We start from the raw sequence: 20,148 nt of genomic DNA, 5'->3' as shown, positions 1-20,148 counted from the left end.
ACTGCATTTAGACCTGGTTCAATATCTACCAAAAATTGCACGTCCAAGGAACAATCGTCTGCTGTCTCCCTCGACAGCATTGAAAATCTACTCAGGTCATTTACATTTCCCATACTAGACAGGCTGAAGAGGCTGAAGCAATGGCTGGGGGACTTGGAAATGGCCATTACCAACAAAGCAGGCCTATCGAAAGATACTGCAAAGCCAGTCTCACCCCCGTAGCCGCAGCGCCAACCTCTACCCCTGCTATCCTAAAGGACCTAAATCCATCCAGCAACTCTGTGAGCCGTAATCATCAAGGGGTAAATCTACTTAAAGCAGCTCATCCACCCGGCCCACACACTTCTAAGGAAATCTCAAAGGGGGCTAATACAGCCGCTATTAGAAATAAGCAGGAGGTAAGGGGGAGGGCGTATCCAGATAGAGTAGAAAACCATAGGGGCCGCCAAGTTGAATTACTACCAGACGCGGTCCCCTATGTGGTTGTACTCACGGGTGTCCCCACCTTAGAAGACGGCAGGAGGGGAGGCTTTAGTCAATTAAAAAACAAAACCATGCACTGGCTAAGCCAGCACAGACCACTCCCATGTAACATCAATGGTGAGATTCTCCACGTGCGGCGACTTTCCTGGCTGGGGAGCCGAGAGAAAGACATTGTGGGCGATCTAATAGTCATAAATTTCAGAGATCCAGGTGCGGTCAGACACATCCTAAATTGGATGCCAGGGACCGCTGGTAGAACCATTGTTCCCTGTGACCTGACCTATTTCTACCCAAGATCCCAGGTGACTCCTACAATGTGCTCAGGGGTCCCTTCCGGCCTACTGAATAATCCTCCTATAACATTTAATAATCAATATATGTTGCATGCTCCCAACCCTGTGATGGCAAAAAATGTATTTGGGTGGAACACTGTACCTTACAGGGGACAAGGTAATAACTTTAGGGGGTTGGACCACCCGCAAGGAATTAGGGAAATTAACCATTTGTTGCCATTTACCCCCCCTTGAAGTCGCCAACAGATTTGAAGCCTTCTCAGGCTTGGATGCTGTGAATGATGGTTGGGGCCCCCTGCTAATACGTTTCCAATTCACAAGATAAAAGGCAAAAAAGATAATTTGAGTTCCCAAAAACATATCCTGGCTCCTGTAAATATTATTAGTACACAGGAACCCTGCCCTGAGATAGTCCCTCAGCCTGAAATACAAGTACCTGGGGAAGAAATAACATCACTTCCCCAGTTGGCTAATTTTCCGGGGATAACTCCCAGTGTTCTATTGGAATTGGCCCCTGTGACACCTACGGATGTAACATGCCCACTTAGTATCGAAATTCCTGGTAGTATAATATCGTGGAATATAGCGGGTCTTGCCCCAAAAATAATGACGCAGACTGGCGATCAGTAACCATGACCCACTCCATCATAGCTCTCCAGGAAGCATGGGCCAGCGAGCAATCCCATTTGTTAGGATATAAAACTTTTTTTACTCCGGCAGTTCCTAGCAAAATGGGAGGGTTGTCTATATATTTGTCGATCTATTCAGGTCCTACTGTCCTTGGGAGCTTTTTGGATTGTCCATACTATCAAATACTAATGGTAACATGGGGATCTCTGAAAAATTTAGCTATAATTAACTTCTATAATAACATCCCAATAGTACATGTGGAAACCACAATCAAGAAATTGTCAGGCACCCTTAAGATGATCGAAGATAGCTGTCCGGGGGATTTGGCTCTTATGTGGGTAGGGGACTTTAATTGTCCCTTATCTCCAAGGAGTCTACAGGGTGTGTGTGGCTGGGAAGATGAAAACTTAGGGGCGTCAAGCCATTTTGCCCATACAAAACTAGGGGACATGCTCAACAACTTATTGGTGGACCATTCTATGGTATTTATGAATGAGGCTTGTTCCGTGCCTAAAACATTTACACCCACCTTTAACGCAAGAGGGGCAAAATCAATTATTGATTTTGCCTTACTTTCATCACGCTATGCCTCACTAGTCACTAAATGGGAGACACTCATAAGTGGCATTAGTGATCATTACCCTATATCAGTTATCTTTAAGCTAAATCTGGATGCGCCGCCCCTCAATATTCAATGCAATTAGGACCTTAACCCCATTCTTGGTCAGCGTAACGGATTTTGCATTAAATGGGAGAAGGTAATTCCAGAGAGTTTCCTAAAAAATCTAGTGACCATTTCCCAAAAGGAAATAAATAAGTGCTTGACTCTAGAAGAGGAAGAAGAACATGTTTTGGACTCCTTCAATAAAATCTGCTGTTCAATTAAACACCTCTTGACCAGAAACCCGCGCAATATAGTCAAGAGAACCCCTGGGTGGTTTGATCCAAACTGCACTAGGGCACTGAGAGAACTTAAACAAGCACTGTATGGTATCCCGTTAGACAGAGCACAGGTACAAATGGCAAGGCGTAACTACCACGTCGCCTTGGCCAGAAGAAAGAAAGATATAAAAGCTGAAGCTTGGGAAGCCCTCCACGCAGCCGCAATACAAAAGGACACTGTTGCCTTTTGGAAGGCTGTGAACGCTCCCTTTTACCAAGATGACCATGGCCCTCGTTTAGATAATGCCATTACAGCTCAGGAGTGGGTGTGTCATTTCCAAGCCCTTTATGGCACGCCGGTTCTACCTGTACCTTCCCCCGAAGACTCGCATGGCCCAGTCAAAACCGACCGCAAGGCCGCAAGACGAGTCGAAACGTCGACATTTATCTAATACCTGGACCACCAGATATATTTCTCTCTCTGTGATACAGTGCAGACATTAATAACATTCTCTGTCTAAGAATAATAATAGAGAGATTTTTTGGACTATTTGAAGTGGTCAGGCTGTACAGGTCCGGCATTTGCGGGCCGGATATTCTTTTGAAATTATTGGAACTGTTTTATTTATAATTTTGTGTGATTTCTCTTCTTTTCATCTTCATCACTTTCACATTCTTTGACACCCTTTGCTATACTGCACGTTCTATACGGGGTAATGTATATAAATTGTGAACTGAGTTGCAAATTTTGAATATGACAATAGATTAAAATATTGTATGTATTTGGAGATTGATGCTGTTGCCGTCTTTTATATGTTTATCATTAATTGAGCAGGGCTGTTCAAATAACATATGCTCTTTAATTGCAAAAGTTTTGATTCATTGTTCAATTAGAAATATAAAGGTCTTGGACCATTGTTGTTTAAAGGAAAGCTCAGCCTCTAAAGCACCAGGACCAGACTCTGTCCCTATTGACGTGTATCCAGACCTGTGGGTTCCTCTACTCACTAGAGTCCTGAATTGCATGGGCAAAAGAGGTTTTATTCCAACATGGAAGGAGGCAATCTTGGTCCTGATTTACAAAAAGGGGGACAGGAATGATCCTGCCTGCTATCGGCCCATCTCTTTGTTAGATGGCTTTATGAAGATGGCAGGCAGGGTCATTCTTGCTCGCATTCAGGACTGGCTAGAGGGACAGGAAGTGCTATCACCTTTCCAGTATGGGTTTAGGGGAGGGCGGGGGACAATTGACCAGGGGCTAAATCTCTCCCTAACTATCTCCAAATATATATACACGCAAAGAAAACCAACCTATACGTGACATTTGATTGCGTTTTGCACGTCAATCTCTGGCAGACTTTGAGGGACATTGGGTTGGACAGTAAAATATTAGATTACATTAGAGAACTCTATGCTGAGGCGGGTGCACGAGTAAGATATGGCCAGAGGGGGAATGCACTGAGTTCTTTAACACCTTCCATGCTCAGGACAAGGTCAGCTCGTCATGCAGTACACTGGAGCTGTGCTTATGACGAGCTGACCTTGTCATGAACAATGGTGATTGAATAAATGCAGCACAGGAGGGGAATTCCCGTTAGCAGTCAAGGTGTTAAGATTAATAGAGGGGTAAGGCAGGGCTGCATATTAGCTCCCCTGCTATTTAACCTCTATATTAATGGGGTGGGTTCTTGCTTAACACAACAGGATTACGATTATCCTGTAATCAAAGGCAAACCCATCCCTATTCTACTCTACGCTGATGATGCGGCTATCCTCTCGCAGACAAAGGTGGGTCTTCAGAAAGCCGTACAGACCTTCACTAACTTCATGAAGATCAAAGGGTTACATGTAAATGTCTCGAAGACATTTACCATGTCGTGCGGCCCAAACAAACAAAGATTACCATGTCCAATTATTTTAGATGAAAGGAGGGTGGAGTTAGCCGCCATCTTTTGTTATTTGGGGGTTCATTTTGATAGGCAAGGCACGTGGAAGCTTGCTGTGAATGCAAGGGCCCTGGCATTTAATAGAGCAATTGGTGATCTTATGAGCTTTGCAAAAAAAATAGGGAACAGGCCAGTCAGGGACACCTCCAAATATTCAAATTGAAATGTGTGGCTATTGGGACCTATGGGGCGGGCATTTGGGGCTGGCATCAAGTGGAGGCGATACAGCGAATCGAGAAAAGGTTCCTGCGATTTATAACAGCTACATCAAAGAGCACTCCTATATATGTCTTACATGCTGAAGTTGCTCTCCTTCACATCACGGACATTATAAAACTAGCCCCTGTTTTACTTTGGCATGATGTCTGGACCAACCATGCCACAGAATTGAATAGATCTATTATAGAGGACTGCTTAAGTTGTGATGGGATGAAAAATATTAAATGGCTTAGTTACATCAAGAACTTTGTCAGCGAGATTGGTCATCCTGAATATTTTATCGACCCAGCCTCACTGGAACAGCTCTCGCTTTCCACGTTCAAAAAGATTTTGTTGGAACATTTGGAAATGCAAAGGTGGAAGGGTGAAAGGAATAAAAAATCTGTCATGAGCCACGACGAAGTGACATCTCAGAGGGGCCCTCAGTTGTATCTTGTAATAGATCATCCCCTACAGCATCATAGGCTCCTGACATACTTTCGCCTGGAAACCTTGTATAGACTTGTATCATTTCTGAATTGCAATGACTGGGCGAGAGTAAAAGGCGGGGTCCTTGTGATGACAAATCATTCCAATCAAATATACACTGCACTCTTTTTTGCACTTTATACAGCCACTTTAGACGACAAATCTTAAAACCCCTCATGTTAATCTGGGGCCTAAGGAAAGCAAGAGACGCCTATAATAAACTTAGGTCTTTAGACGATTGTTTTACCATCAGCACAGTGAGCCTCTACTTGAACACAATTTTAAGAGTGAGAAGGACCATGGCCATGGGATAGCAAGAGTTAATTAAGTATTTTTAACTACTATGTATTTTAATTGATTGCATTGTTTTATCTTTTTTTAACTTCTTTTTATTAATTTTAAAAATCTATCTTTAGTAATGTTTAATTTTGAATGGAAAAGATGGAATTTTAATTGTGATTTTATTTGTATACTTTTATGAATTGTGAATTCAATTTGAATAAAGTCTTTGAATTGAATTGAATATTTTGTGTAAATCCCTCCAGTAGTTTTTGAAAAAATTGAATGTGAAATGTAGCCCAATGCAATTTTCCTTAGGACCTTTAGACACGGCTACAGCCCGAACGGCTAAATGGGATTACACCAAACTTGGCAAAATGGTAGGGACTGGTATGCAGTAGTGCCTTTTTTATATTTGGTGAAAATCGCTCCAGTAGTTGTTGAGAAAATTGAATTTTCCCAAATTATATATCTATAGGTGGGACACCGTGAGTGCACGTAAGCTTACCGTACTCTGTACCTTCCCGAGTATGAGCTGCATGCTGATTGGCTGCCACTGTCTGTCAACACTCCAAAACAGAAATTGTTGGCAGCCATCTTGTGCCTCGGTAGACTGAGGCACAGGAAAGCAGAAAAACAAATGTGTAGAACTCAAAAAGGGGGCAGGGTAGAAGCACCCTGACCCCCTAGGCCTGCTCAGGGGGTCCCACAAGGCCCCTCCAGGCCCCAAATTTTTTTTTTGGGGGGGGGAATCACGGGGGTACGCACACCGTACGGAGTACAGTAATCTTACAGTACTGTAAGCTTACTGTACTCTGTACGGTGCGCGTACCCCCACGATTTTCGGAAAAAAATAATATTTTTTTTGAGCCTGGGTGGGCCTTGTGGGACCCCCTGAGCAGGCCAAGGGATCAGGGTGCTTCTACCCTGCCCCCTTTGCGTGTTGTGTACCTTTGTTTCACTGCTTTCTTGTGCCTTGGTTCTACCGAGGCACACAAGATGGCTGCCAACACTTCCTGGTTTGGAGTGTTGACAGACAGTGGCAGCCAATCAGCATGCATTTCACAGGAAAGCAGCATGCTCATTGACTGTCAACACTTCTAACCAGGAAGTGTTGGCATTCATCTTGTGGTAGGTAGACCGAGGCACAAAAGAAGCAGAAAAACAAACATGTAGAATGCAAAAAGGGGGCAGGGTAGAAACACCCTGACCCCCTAGGGATGCTCAGGTGGTCCGACAAGGATATTAACATATTTAAACGTTATCCGCTAATAGAATTAGCATTTAAAAAACCTTGCAAATTCACTGAAAAAAACATAGGTTTCAGGCTTTATATATTTAGGAATTAGCATTTAAAAAACCTTCCAAATTCACTGAAATACCATGAATTTCAGGCCTTATATAGTTAGAAATTAGCATATAAAAAACCTTTGAAATTCACTGAAAAAGCCATAGGTTTCAGGCCTTATATAGTTAGGAATTAGCATTTAAAAAACCATTGAAATTGCTCCTATATAGTTAGTTGTACTAACTATATTTTGCGCACCCGCAATCCACTGCTGATGATGTCACATATTACATCTTTCATGACATATATATATTTATATATATATTTAAGCTTTTCTTCTGCACCACTAATTAGTGGGTGAGGTCATTACTTACAACCTTTAGGGTTTTCCTGCCTTTTTTTTTCCCTGTATATATTTGGGACCAACCGGTCCAATTTTTGTTGGGGACTGACTATTTTCTCCCCATGTTCGGAGTCCATCTTGTAGAGTGAGTTATATAGCACACTATGCTAAGCACAGAATTTAACTTACATGTTTTTAAGCCAAGCACTAACTTACATTGGCCACGCCCATTCAAGAGACCCCCCAATTTTTTCAATCCCACTTAAAATCCTGCTTACCACTCAATTGTAAATGCATAACAGAATGATGTGTATAAAAAAATGTGAAGTCCAATGAAGAGATAAATAATAGACTGCACGCCATTTGTTGTGCACTGCTTTTCTTTAAAAAAAAATCGTATTTAGCAGCGCAATTAAAGCATTTGAGTGAAAGGAACAAAACAATATGAAAGAAAAGTGCAAATGCACAGAGCCTATGGATGCATTGCTTTGTATTTCCCATTAGCCACAAAAATTGCAATGGAAGATGGAAATCCTATAACATAATACAATCTTTATTCGGCTTATTCACAGTGGAAAAACCATAAAAGTACACAAGATATCATACACAGTAAAAATACACATGTTACATATGTTTCTGGTAAAATTCATTTCATAGTTAAAAGAAAAGAGTTAATCAAAATGTGCAAGGTGCCGCTTATGCTCGAACTGACAAGGTTTTTAGAGGTTCTTTCTGTGTTTCATAATACACTTTAGGAAACTACTAATAAAATAACAGACATTTGCCGTTTCCAACATTTGCAGTCTTAAGAGGGCAGGTCTGCACTGTCTCAATCCCCAAGATTTTAATATCGGTAAAAGCCAGGTCTTTCTGTGGGCTTGGTGGTATTTACAGAGCAGGATCACATGCAAGTTCGACTGCATTGATAGACCGTCACAAGGACAGGGCGGGAGTATAGCATCCCAACAGTTTTGTGACGGAAAAGTGACCATTCTAAAGAATATATTTAGCCTAAATCTTGTGATGAGCATTCTCTCGTAAGTTGGTATTTGGAGTTCCAGGTACGGGTGAATGACAAAGGCTACTTGGATCATGTTTGAGTGGATCACTGCCGTTTTTGAGGAATTGGATGCGAGTCTTAACGACTCCAAATGGCGTAGTGCTTGGCGTTTAAGATCTTTTTTTGGAATGTCCGTTATAGATGTCGGGTCTGAATAGTAGTTCTCGAAGCCTAGATCGGTGAAAAAGTTCCTGACATATAAGAGCCACTTTATTTTTGCAGAATTGTCCATGTTCATTGAGTCTGCGATGATAGCTTGAGTCAGAGCATTTTTGTTTGATTTCCAAATGCGGCGCCACAACATCAGAGGTTCTATTTTAATTAAATCCTCTAGGTAGGGTATAGCTCATTCTAGGTGCATCGCGTAGATTGAGGTGCCTTTGGGGGTAGCTAGCAGGAATCTTAAGAAGGTGTTTTCCACCCTCTGAATAGGACTAATGTCAGTGTACCCCCAGACTCCCGCACCATATGTTGCGATTGCCTGGCATTTGGCATTGTAAATCTTAAGGAGCTCTACTGGTGGTCTTTTGCCTAATCTCTGAGAGAAAGTTATTAGAGCTGCAATTGATCTCCTGAATAAAAGTGCCCTTGTGCTCACTGCTTGCTTCCAACAGAGTTGGTCATCTATCATGACCCCCAAGTAGGGATATTGGGGGGTAGGTTCAAGCTTTTGGTTGTTGAGGACTTTGGGATAGGTTCTTTTTTGGCCTCTGCCAACTGTCATTACGAACGTTTTTTTCACGTTCACCTTTAAGTCTAAGTTGCCCATGAAGGACGTGTATCTGCTCACTGCTTTCTGGAGTTCTTTGGGTGTTCGTGCTAGGATGACGGCGTCGTCCGCGTAGAGCAGGGCTGGGATCAGGCGGCGATTTATGCGTGGGAGGTCCTGGGCCCCCCTCAACATCTCCTCCTCCAAGCCATTAGTGTAGAGTGAGAAGAGGAAGGGGGCCAGGACACATCCCTGCCTGACCCCACGCCCTACGCTAAACGGGGACGTCAACTCTCCATTAACGCCGAAGCGTACTCTGGCTGTAGCCCCGGTATAGAGCTCTCTGAGGAAATCTAAAAGGGGTGGATCTACTCCCAATTGTGCTAAGACCCTCCACAGCTTTGTGTGCGAGACGCAGTCAAAAGCTGCGGAAAGGTCGACAAAGACCATATATATCTTAGTGGGGATGGCCTGTGTATATTTCCCCATTATTAGGGTAAGATTGAGGACCTGCTCTAGGGTACCAAAACCTTCTCGGAATCCAAATTGGATATCCGAAATTATGCCCCGGTCCTCGGTCCACTGCTGGAGACGCTCTAGAATCACTCTCCCCACTACTTTCCCGAGCGAATCCAGCAGTGATATGGGCCGGTAGCATTTTACATCTTGTCGCTCCCCCTTTTTGAAAATGGGAACCATTATTGATTTTGTCCAAGAAGTTAAGATTCCCTCACTTGCTGCTGCTGTACATACTCTAGTTAAGATGGGGGCCCAGAGGTCTTGATTACTCTTAAAAAGGTCCACCGGGACCCCGTCGGGTCCTGGTGCCTTGCCTGATTTGCTACTCTGCAGAGCGTCTATGAGGTCTGGAATGTCAAAGGGGACCAGGATAGGGTAATTAACCTTGGAGAGTGGGGATTCTGTTGGTAGGGTGTTCTTGAAAATTTCCTCAAAGTGGGAAACCCAGGTGTTTTCGTCGATGGCGACTTCTATTTTTGGGGTATCCTTTTCTGTGAGATATGGGGTTCTGACCGTGCGCCAGAAAAGCTCGCTGTTTTGTGAGACTGCACCTTGGTGGAGATCATCCCATAGCTTTTGCTTGAGTTGGGCAGTTCTCAGCTTTCTTTCCCCTGTGTATTGGCGCCTGAGCAGCTGGATCTGAGCCGCATCACGTGGGTTGTTTTTGAGTGCAGATTTTAACTTTGATAGGGCCGCTGTGCAGTTATGATTAAACCACTTTGGTTTTGTGGGGCGGTTTGGTTTAGGTTTTGAGGTGAGCAGGTCCTTTATAGCGTCTAATATTAAGTTAAAATTTCTCAGGACTTCTTTATGACTAGTTGAGAGATCCAGGCATTTCATTATATTTAAGTAGGACCGCGTTATTAATTTTTTCATTATGTCAGATGGGTTAATTTTAGCCCATCTGAATGTTAGTCCATTACATTTACCAACCTCAATCTTGTTCTGCCTGAGAGTGGTCGCCATCTCTGATTTATGGGAGAGGTTGGCAGGCATGAACAGCGTTATTATTAGGGCTGCGTGATCGCTGAAGGGAGTGACAATGACTTCAAAGTCTTTAAATTTCGTCATTAGGCTTTGGGAAAGAAATATAAAATCTACTGTGGTCTTATGTCCTCTGCCCACATAGGTCGGTATAAATTCATTTGGGTCTGCTTTTACATGATTGGCAATCTGGAGATCCAGATCTGATAGGGCGATGTTAATTAAATTTCCTAATTTAGAGTGAGCGAGATGTGCTAGAGGGGCGTTGAAGTCGTCCACAATCCCACAGCACAGTAGGTTGGGAGCTGTGCAGGGATGGAGATTAAAATCGCCTCCCCAAATTAAATGGGTTGCTTTATTTGCAGGGCTCTGGTGGAGTGCTTGTTTCAATTTATCGGTTATGGTAGTGAGGAGAATTATGAAGTTTTCTTCCGATAAATTATTATATGTGTTGGTCAAAATGATAATGTCTTTGTTGGGAAGGGTAAGTGATAGGATTTGATGATTGGCGTCCTGGGAGAGTGTGACCACTTTATTGAGAGGTAGGGAATTTGAGATGTAGATTGCTAACCCGCCTTTTGGTCTGCCCATTGTACTAGTTAGGGCTGGAACATTGTAAGTTTTATAGCCTTGTAGATGAAATTCTTCTACAGACCATGTCTCCTGGAGACAGATTATTTGGTATGGGGCTAGGAACTTCTGCGCAGAGCCATCCTCGATTTTATTTCGGAGGCCCGCGATGTTCCAATAAGAGGCTATGATAAATGAAGGGTCAACGCCAGATTCTACTTCTGGGGTTATCGTATCCTTGTTACTGATAAGTGAGGAGGTGGTATTGGGCTGCAGAGGGGGGGATAATTGGATGTCAATGGGAGGGATTTCTGTTAATGGTCAGTCGACCATTTCTAAACCGCTAAACCTATTGCTTAGCGGAATGTTTTGCCATGGGTCCCATCGTGATTGCTCTCTATGTGGGGGCCAATGTGTATAAGGTCTTCTATCATCCCACCTTCCTCCCTGGCGGCGTTGTCTCACTGTATGCCAGGAGTAGTCTGGCTCATATGGATTAGGGGGACCGTGATATCTGATGTTTGAAAGGTCATCCTGCCTGGGGAATGGGACGGACCAAGGAGGCTCCTGCTCCTGTATATAGCCGTCCACTTGCCTAAAGGGGTAAAAAAAGGAGAGGGACTTGATCTTGATTCCTCCATTTGGGGTGATGTCTTCCCAGGCACAGACATAATCCGCTATTCGAGGGTCCTCGAATGTGATTGTGATACAGTCCCCGGGAATGGTTTTTCGGGTATTGCCTACCCACGGTACCCTGGCTACAGATCTGATTCTTCCACGCCAAGAGGATGGAATTGGGCGGTTGGTCTGGAGCCAGTGCTGAGCTTTATTTTTTAGGGACCAGACCGGTTCTGGGGTAAGATCTGTTAGTTCTGGAACTCCAGCCATAACTACCACATAGGGTGAGGCCTCTGGAGGGAAATCTGCTGGGAGTCTTGGAGGACCAGGATTCCCCGCAGTGTTTCTCTTGGGCCTGCCCGCAGGTGTTTTTGGTAGTACGGGTGGGGGGGGTAAGGTTTTTGTTGTTGTTTTGTGCGTGATTTTCCCTGGGGTTTTATTGGCTGTACTGCTAGGTGCCGTCGGAATCGCGGCAGTAGTAGCAGCCACAGCTGGGGAAGTCGAAGTGGTGGTCTGTTGTGAATTGCTAGTGGAGCTTTGGGCTACTACAGTTTTTGTTGTTTTGGTCGAATTTGAGGTGTTTTTATTGGTCGGCAGATTTGGAGTGGTTATCCGGAGAGTCTTTTGTTGTGGGTTGGGTAAAGATGGATTGACAATAGATGCATTGGTGCTTATTGGTTTTTTGCTATTATTTTGTACTGGTTTTTGAGGACATGGTGGTAGAGATGACTGCTGATTTTTTAGAAGTTTGGAAATTTGCGATTCTAGGGTTGCTAACCGATGTTCTAAGGGTTGTAGCGCATGTTTGACTACATTGGCTATACTAGAGAGTGTTAGTTCCTGAGCCTCAACAACGTTCAAATCCACCAGGGTTTGTTTAGTGGAGTAAGGGTCCAAGACTATCAGGGAGGATGGCTCCTTCTCTACCTGATGGACTGACGCTAGGATCTCAATATGTGTCGCCCTATCATCTTGGATTTGTGGGATGATTGATGGTGTTGTCAGATTTTCTGGGGTGGTGGGGTTTCTAGGTACCCTTTTCTTGCTAATTGCTCCCTCCCTCCTACCCCTTTCTAATCTTTTTTTCTGACGAAGACATTTGTGCAGGTGTTGTTGGAAGCAGTTCAGGGGTTTTTTCTAGATCAAAGCTGAGTTGAGAGTCCGCTAGCTGAGATACTGACAGGTCTACTGTGTTTGGTAGGCTGCGTCTCTCTCTAGTTGGCGCCAACTCTGCATTTGGGGCTCCTGGTGCTGGAGATCTGGCTTCCGCCAAGATGCCTAATGAGGATCTTTTTGCGAATGCCAGATCTAGGGAGACCCTTTCTTCAATGAGTGATATGCTTTCATCTATGAGTGTGTTTGCCTTCGCTAGAAAATCATCCAAAGGGCCAAGCAATTTGCCTGCAGCGCTAGGGGCTTTGGTTTTGGTTTTGTTCCCTCTCGTAAGGACCATTGCTGTTCTCGTTAGGGTGTGGAACTAAAGAAAGTCGTGAAAATGTTACTATAAAAACAAAGGGTCAGATAATAATATTAATGTCAGGGGGGTGGCCCAGTCCAGTCTCTACCAGCCTCTAACGGCCTAAAACGGCCCGGTCTTTGCCCGGTCTTCGCCCCGGGCCGCGACCCGCGCGCGACCCGCGGCGCGTTAGAGACTGGCTAGATGTAGGGGAAGAGAAGTGGGCGTGGCCGCCGGGGGAAGAGGCGCCGGCTGCAAAGAGCGGTGGTTTCTGGGCCTCGCAGTCCCCCGGTAGGCTGTTCCTGGGCACAACCAATGCACTGCTACCTGGGCGGGTCGCGCTGAGAGCGAGATGGAAAGCTGCCGATTGCAGTGACGCTCCCACCAGCCGACCTCTGCCCCAGGGAATGCGGTTTGGGATTTGGGCAGAAAAGCAGTTCCTCGTTTCAGCACAGATGAGCAGGTCAGTGAGCGGCACCCGCGCAGCGGGTGTCGCGAAAGGTTATAAAGCAGCGTTCCAATCAGTGGGCGTGGCCGCCGGGGGAAGAGGCGCCGGCTGCAAAGAGCGGTGGTTTCTGGGCCTCGCAGTCCCCCGGTAGGCTGTTCCTGGGCACAACCAATGCACTGCTACCTGGGCGGGTCGCGCTGAGAGCGAGATGGAAAGCTGCCGATTGCAGTGACGCTCCCACCAGCCGACCTCTGCCCCAGGGAATGCGGTTTGGGATTTGGGCAGAAAAGCAGTTCCTCGTTTCAGCACAGATGAGCAGGTCAGTGAGCGGCACCCGCGCAGCGGGTGTCGCGAAAGGTTATAAAGCAGCGTTCCAATCAGTGGGCGTGGCCGCCGGGGGAAGAGGCGCCGGCTGCAAAGAGCGGTGGTTTCTGGGCCTCGCAGTCCCCCGGTAGGCTGTTCCTGGGCACAACCAATGCACTGCTACCTGGGCGGGTCGCGCTGAGAGCGAGATGGAAAGCTGCCGATTGCAGTGACGCTCCCACCAGCCGACCTCTGCTCCAGGGAATGCGGTTTGGGATTTGGGCAGAAAAGCAGTTCCTCGTTTCAGCACAGATGAGCAGGTCAGTGAGCGGCACCCGCGCAGCGGGTGTCGCGAAAGGTTATAAAGCAGCGTTCCAATCAGTGGGCGTGGCCGCCGGGGGAAGAGGCGCCGGCTGCAAAGAGCGGTGGTTTCTGGGCCTCGCAGTCCCCCGGTAGGCTGTTCCTGGGCACAACCAATGCACTGCTACCTGGGCGGGTCGCGCTGAGAGCGAGATGGAAAGCTGCCGATTGCAGTGACGCTCCCACCAGCCGACCTCTGCCCCAGGGAATGCGGTTTGGGATTTGGGCAGAAAAGCAGTTCCTCGTTTCAGCACAGATGAGCAGGTCAGTGAGCGGCAATCCTATAACAAAGAATACTTGATACTTGGCCGCAAAAGATCAACATGAAACTCACACACTGCAATGCCCCCCACATAACTTTTGCTTGCACGTTACAAATATACTCATATAAAGTTTGATTTGGAAGTGGAAGAAATTGTCAAAAGTTTAATTTGCAATTGTTAATCAGCAATATAGTGTACGTTTACATCACCTAACAGGGCAGATGTTGGAAATTTGTGAAAATCCTCATTACCATCCATACGATTCATTCCCACCCTTTGAACAGTGCAAAAATGACTCCTGTAAAGGACAGGAACGCACCCCTTTAAGGGGGAATGAGCAGGAAACGCCACTAAATTTAGCTACGGCAGAGTAGAAGGGGTACTTCCCCCATGAAGACAAAAAATAAACAAAAAAGTGTCATTGTAAAAACATTTTCATATGGACAACTTTACCCTTATACAATTGTGTATGAAAACTCTTCACCTTGAAACATACAAATGGGGAAAGTTTCTAGCAACACTTCAAATTCCCAATATACAGAAATCTGCACATGCACTCAGGAAGAAACCTGTAGCTGCAGATTTCTGATAAAAAAAGAAAGAAATAGGCTGTATAATTGTAATTTGTTGCTTCAAGATTTAAACATAAAAACATAAGACGGCAGTCAGTATTCCTCAAGGTGCTCAAAAGCTGCATGAAAAGTCAGTTTCAGGGTGAAAGTAGGTTTCGTTGCGTAGATCATTCTAAAAAAATGTAGGAGCAGCGCTATTATTTGATATAGCCATTAGACCCATTAGTGTAATATAAAACGGGCTACTAAATTTTACTGTGTGTTATGATAAAACCGAAATTGTTAAGGATATCATTAATGAACGTGCATATTATTTTAATTGTCTATATCGCTCAACCAAAAAAATGGAACTCATTCTGCACTTGTACTATTCGGATTTCTATTTATTATTTATAAAGAGCTTTATGGCAAGAGTGTGGCACTCCAGAGACCTATAGACCAATAGTTTTATTACATTTTATCATGCATACACCGACGCAATTAAAAAATAGAGGCTAAATTGGGCAAGTAGGGATTAATCTGCAGTTGTTCTTTTGAGTAAAACTGGCACTAACTTCTTGTAAAAGGGCTTTAATGAGAAAATGGAAAATGCATGTGCATGTTTATACTTTCTTTGCAGACAGCGGCCCACTTAATAGTCTAATGTTTTATAACAATGTTTTCTCTTAGACTTACTTTACTTCGAGTTATATTTTTAACAGTTGATAGCATGTGATGCAACTAAAAAATGGATTCAGAATCATGTCTGGCTCAGTTCTCTTATTTGTCAAAAAACGATTTTAGTATTATGATATGAACCCATACTAATATTCGAGACGGAATATAACTCATATTGCATGAAATCCATATGGTGTGCTGAATATCAGATATTAAGCTAGAGGAATTCAGTTAAGTGCAAACATGGTTAGATTAAGAGCAATTTTATCGAAGTGTATAAATGTGACAATGAGGAAAATAATTACTTCAATAGTGCAGCTAAGCCACCTAAATACACCACGGTGCTTGTGGATAAGGGGAAGACCTGCAACAAAGATTTTTCAAACTGTAAAGCAACACAGTTGTTTTTGTTTATTACCACATTAACGTATTAACTTTTTTAGGTCTCGTCTGCGTTACAGCTCGCAAGCGATGCTTCGCCATGGCGAGATCTATTGTCGTCGCTTTTGTGTCTTGCTTCTCTGGAAGCGGGGTTGGTTTCCGCCCTGTTGGCATTAGGCCCCGCACACCTGGACTGGATATTTCCCTTGCGCATGCTCGCGCACGCTCGTTCACGGCATCTCTTCCAGACACGCATGTTTATACATGCATCGCTCTTTCACTTCAGGGGAAAGCGCGATGCATTAATAAACAAGCAGCAAACAAGCGCAATGATGTTCACGAGCAGGGCGTCTCTTCGGTCTTGTTATGTTTATATATTACAGCCACAATTTCTTCAAAAGACTGAACTGCGATCTGAAGTCCTTGAGCCAACGCAGAACATGAGGACAGTCACGTCAAAGGATAAAACAAACTAACGACCTGAAGAAATAGTTTAAAGTATTTCACTCTGACAGCCAGCACCCCCCTGGCGGTCATGTATTTCATACGAGAAATGCACAACCACAAGCTACACCTCTGTTGGCGGCGCTATCAGGGGGGGAGGTGGCACTCTGCGACGTTGTTGACTCACAGACAGGAGGGAGCTAACTCGAGTTAAGGCTCTTCCTGCTATAGCTGCATCTCATTTGTGAGTGCCACCGCTGAAAAATATGGTAACAGCTCTCACAGAAACACAGAAAACAAACTGCGGATCTCATCACCTCTACAGGAGTCACTCGGCACCCTCTGCTGGGGCAGGGTGCTGCCTCAACTGGCTCAATTTGTGTTGAAAGTTGAAGGCAGCCCGTGTGCACTCTGCCGTTTGGAAGGATGTTGCTTGCGACCTGCTGCAGGCTGATGGAGCTGCCGCTGCTTCCCATGCTGACTGCCGCCCTCCGCCAGAGCAGGGACATGCGTTCCAGAGAAACACTTCCTGGCCCCTCCTACTGCAGTCTCGCTGGTTGCTCGTCCAAGCTCGGGTGTAAGTGGACAGAACAACCTTCCATGTCCATAAGCAGGGCTAGAGTAGGGGTACCACGCAGGTGGACGGCTTCCCCCCACTTATTTTACCAGGGGGACGCCACCCCCCCCTGCCAAACAGCTGGACTTCAGACTTTGGCACCTCTGGGACGAGGAGCTCGGCACCTTTCGTGACGTCACATCCGGTGACAGCGTCCCCCCACCTCTTTTTTCAGGTCTTGTGCTCTGTCCATAAGCAGCTGTTTGTTTATGTTTAGTGTGTGTATTTCATTCTTTCAAAGGGGGAGAAAGGACTGTGAGAAAGTCTGCTATAAAGCACAGTCAGCCATGGAGGTCTTTACGGGGTTTTGAACTGAACACACACCACCAGTCTGACCCTTCTCATAAGGGTGCGTTAAGTACCGCCCTCTTCAACGAGAATGAATGGTTTGTCCAGCATTGCCTTTATCTTGTAGGCATGCCTGCCATCCCAGCTCGTTACCTGGCGGATGCTGAATTGTGGCTCGCTAATGTGAAGCCTGACTTCATCCTTTTTTTCCCATTGCACAGACTGAAACCCGGCCTGTAATTATTGATGGAAAAACAGGAAGTGATATTAGAACACCACTGACAAATAAATATAAGGTATGTACGCTGTATAGTGCAAAAAGTCACACACTGAGTTTCCTAATAGACTGTACAATATTTTTGAAAGTGCGTACTCTGTCTGAGTCTCCTTTTGAAGGATAAATAAGTATGGGCAAATTAATTTAGCGGATCTTTCCCCTCAAGCTAGGTGTACTGTAAACTGTGTTTTAGAACAAAATTAGACCTTCCCAGCAGTGCTCCCACACAGACCCTTACTAAAGCCAGTCGCGAAAATGTAGAAAACCCCAATCAGATCTCAATGAACAAGGCCTAGTAGAAAACTGGTGAGAAAACGTTCTTTGAAAGTAAAAGTAGGCCCAAATACCCCCTTACCCACCGTGGATTGTATTCAAACCACTTGCAAGCAAGCAAAAGTATCAATACCCAGCATCGCTCCAAGACTCGCAAACCCCCCCACAAACAGCCCCCCACCCAAACACATGCAATACAAATACTGCTAACCCTAACGAGCCCTAAGTTAAGAATAGTGGAAAAGGCTTTCTTTAACTATGCCAAATCCCCCCTTTCCCACCATGGATTTTCTTCAAATCACTTGCAACCAAAATTACACATTCCCACAAGTGCTCTGAGAAGACCCCAGAACTCAGTTGCAAAAATCTAGAACAGCCCGAAACACATGCCAAACCACTTCTATCCGGTATTAGACCTTCCCATCAATGCCCCAAGACAAGCCAACCCACCTGCAAAAAAGCACAACACCCCCAAACAGCCAAAAAGGGAAATATCATACTTACAATATTTATCGGCCTTCGGTCCAAACGCGCTGTGCAGCTAGGTCATAACTCCCGTTTTCCACCACGGATTTCCTGAAAAGCAAATGCAATCAAGATTAGACTGTCCCAGCAGTGCTCCCAGACCCCAAAACTCACCCACAAACACCCGGAACCCCCCCAAAGAGCAGCTCAAAGGCAAGCAAGTCAGCAAAAACGCAAAAAAAACTTCGCCTCCGATTTGGTCCAAACCACTTCTATCCGGTATTTGAGCTTCCCAGCAATGGCCCCAGAGCCGTCAACCCAGGCGAAAACTCGTAGAAGACCCCCAAACAGCCAAAAAGCAAAAGTACAAAAATGGGGACTTAGTCATTTTCATGGCAATTTCCAAAATCAAACCGTGCGCGCTATGCAGCTAGGCCCTAACTCCCCTCTGCCACCATGGATTTGCTTCAAACTTCTTGCAATCAAAACTATCCATACCCAGCAGTGCTCCCAGACCCCAAAACCCACCCACAAACACCAGGAAGCCCCCCAAACAGGCCCCCGAAAATGCTACATTGAGAAAAATGTCAGAAATAGCAAGCAAGTCAGCAAAAACGAGAAAAAAAACTTTGCCGCCGATTTGGTCCAAACCACTTTTATCCGGTATTAGAGGTTCCCAGCAATGGCCCCAAGACCTGCCAACTCACCCGCAAAGAAGTAGAACACCCCCACAAGTGCAGAGTCTTTCTTCATTGGGCGTAATCCAGCCCTCTGCTTTGAGGGAAATAGGAGTCTGGAGGCGGAGGATAGAGGAGCATGTTCTTGTGAACTTGTGTACCTGAGGAATGCAGACTGCGGCACCTTCAAATCAATAAGCAAACAAGTGAAGACAGTTCTGCTGATCGGCTTGTTTTTGTGATTAGGTAATTAAAGTTTTAATTATAGTAACTGTGCAAAACAAAGAAAGAAAGACACACAGGAATAAAAGTGAAAAAGGACGAAAAAGAAAGTTATTGATTCATTGGATCATTTTCAGGGCTCGGTGTCAGGGAATAAGAATCAGAGTTCGTCCTCATACTCTGCAAATTCAGGCAGGAGTAGGTCAGTGTCACCTAACAGAGAAGAAATTTCCTCATCTATGTTGCTGTCCTCCTCGTCTTCATCCGGAGTGTGTTCTCGTACTTTGTAATCTGGTGGTATGAGGTGCTGATTCATCTTGATCATTGTTAACCTCTCCACATTTGTGGGCGAGAGGCGGCTTCGTTTGGAAGTTACAATGCCACCAGCAGCACTGAAAACACGTTCAGAAGACACGCTTGCGAGTGGGGAAGACAAGTAGTTTATAGCCAGGTTGGAGAGCTGTGCCCACAATTGTTTTTTCCCATGCCAATACGCCAATGGGTCAGCATTAACATAGACCTCTGTTGAGTCATTCAGATAGTCTTGCACCATCGACTGAAGGTTCTCCAAGGTTCCTCCACTTTGCTTACTTTTTGCTGCGATCTTTTGAGAACCAAACCCAAGGAAAGTTAGCCAATCCTCTTCTTCACCCAATGTTACGTTGTGTCTGGTGCAGATGATCCGGTTGCCGGTGTCTTTAACGGCTGAGAGGTCACTTGTGCCACAGCCACAGGTGCAGAAGTGGATTCTTTTGACTGGGGATGGCCTGCTGATGCTGATGTACTGCCTTTTCCTTCAATTTGCTGCCGTTCTCTTTCAAATCTCATGGCTGACAAGGCTAGCCAACGTTTGTACTTTGTAACAACTTCATCATCAAAAGCAAAGAATTCTCGGCCTGCCAGCACCTTTTTGTAGCGTGGATCCAGAATAGTAGCACAAATGTAATGCTGTTCTGAGTGAATCATTTTAAGACGTTCATCTCCAAGTAGGCGCTCTAATAATTTCTCTGCCAAAACAAAAGCGTCTTTCTTTTCTTCATCTTTTTGAAACATAGAAGACACCGCATTCAGTTGGTGCTCCAGCATGCGCAACAATGGGATAGCTTTTCCCAAATTACTGTCCTCCCTTCTGACTGCACGCGTGAAGACCTCAAA

Source organism: Lissotriton vulgaris, chromosome 3_1 (assembly GCF_964263255.1).
Source record: "Lissotriton vulgaris chromosome 3_1, aLisVul1.2, whole genome shotgun sequence".
Classification (NCBI taxonomy): domain Eukaryota; kingdom Metazoa; phylum Chordata; class Amphibia; order Caudata; family Salamandridae; genus Lissotriton; species Lissotriton vulgaris.
Note: the sequence above shows the minus strand (reverse complement) of the source record.